General features: G+C 41.0%; 1 non-coding gene across 1 annotated transcript; it reads left to right on the forward strand.

Moving 5' to 3' along the window:
• The first annotated feature begins 429 nt into the window (after window positions 1-429).
• LOC116535972 lies at window positions 430-536 on the forward strand. Its single transcript, XR_004262418.1, has one exon. It is a non-coding gene; the product is annotated as a U6 spliceosomal RNA (small nuclear RNA).
• The last annotated feature ends 1,344 nt before the right edge of the window (window positions 537-1,880 follow it).

Consider the following 1,880-nt stretch of genomic DNA (forward strand, 5'->3'; position numbering starts at 1 on the left):
AAAATTTTTTTAATGGTAAGTCTTTGCAGATTGATTAAGATCCCCTTCTTGAGAATTTTTGGTGAAAGACTTTGAAGTCATCAGACATACCAGTGACTTCACATTATATTTGTATGAGTCCTGTTTCAAAATATATTGATAAAGTGACTGGGCATGGTGGCTCATGCCTGTAATCCAACACTTTGGGAGGCCAAGGTGGGCAGATCACCTGAGGTCAAGAGTTTGAGAGCAGCCTGGCCAACATGGTGAAACCCCATCTCTACTAAAAATACAAAAAATTACTGGGCATGCCTGTAATCCCAGCTACTCAGGAGCCTGTGGCAGGAGAATCGCTTGAACCCGGGAGGCAGAGATTGCAGTTAGCTGAGATTATGCCATTGTACTCCAGCCTGGGTGACAGAGTGAGACTGCATCTCAAAAAAATGTAGTGTGCTCGCTTCAGCAGCACATATACTAAAAAATTGGAACGATACAGAGAAGATTAGTATGGCCCCTGCGCAAGGATGACACACAAATTTGTTTTGAAAATTATTTTTAAAAAATAAGAAAAAAGTTATAAAAAAGTAAGAAAATTTTTTAAAAATGTAGATAGATACATAGATAATGAATTCAATGATAGGACCACTAGGGCGGAGATCTGTAGTTATGATAAAGTACTCTATTTCTAAAAATATGCATAATACTTGCCTATGTCATGGGCTTCATGAAGAATTCCAGTTACTATCTGAAAGTTTAGTTGTGTAAAGTTTAGGGCTCAAGTTCTTATCCTCATGGGCAGTACCTGGTACTTCCCCACTGTAAAGTATGCTAGCTCAGGTCACAAGGAAGTTTGAGTGCTAGGATAGTACCACATGGTCCAGTTCCCCAGAACTTCTTCCCAGTGTCTTCATGGCCACTCACACAGCCTAAGCAGGTCTGGCCACTGGCAGCTCTCTTCCCCTCCTTCCTCTAGGCCAAGGCTCAGCCTGATTCTGCTCAGAGCCTAAATGCAGCTCCCTGAGAGCCTTGTTGGGGTGGCTGGTCTTTGCTGCTCCCCAGAACCACCTTATACTCTTCCGTGCAGAACCCTGCTGAGTCACCATGCCTTCCTCCAGCTGCTGCCACTAGACCACATGGCTTCTTTCTCAATTCACCCTGAAAGAGAAGAGTACGTTATGCAAACTAGGTGCAAGCACAAGAGCACAACCCCCTCCTCACTCACACAGAGAAGCACACTGGGGGCTCCTTGTGTAATCTAGAGATTAACACATCATGTTGCAATTGTGCCTATGTGAAAAAGAAACAGAAGGAGAAATCAGGTTTGGAGTTGATTCACTGCTGCAAGGGCTCACCCTCAGTCTGACCTGTGTAGTAAGTCTGAGAGAAGCACCGAGGGTATGGCTGGAAAAGACCATAACATTAAACTATTTTAGTATACTGATGATAACTACCATTATAATGATATATAATAATATTAGTAGCATTGAAGTCTTTACTATATGCCATACTGTGTGTTAATATTTTATGTATGTTGAGTATATAATACATGTAAAACCTTTAACATAGTGCCTGACACAAAGTAAGTGCTCAATAAATAACAGATAATCATAGCATTATTATCTCATTTGTCTTCACAACCATTCTGAATTATTTGTCAAGCCTTTGCTCTTCAGTCAGTTATTCCTTCAGGAAATGTTTATTGAGGATGTACTATGAACCCAGCACTATGTTAGGCCCTGGGGATACTTAGAAGAGTGAATGGCCTTTCAGACATGGGTTCTAATCTGGTTTAACCAGTATCTTTTTTCTGGGTAACTTTGAGCATGCTTGTTAAGCTTTCTGAGCCTGAGTCTATTAAACTGTTAAATGAGTACAATAATTGCTATGTCATAGGATTGTCG

Source organism: Sapajus apella, unplaced genomic scaffold, assembly GCF_009761245.1.
Source record: "Sapajus apella isolate SASKATOON/1434 unplaced genomic scaffold, GSC_monkey_1.0 scaffold3, whole genome shotgun sequence".
Classification (NCBI taxonomy): Eukaryota; Metazoa; Chordata; class Mammalia; order Primates; family Cebidae; genus Sapajus; species Sapajus apella.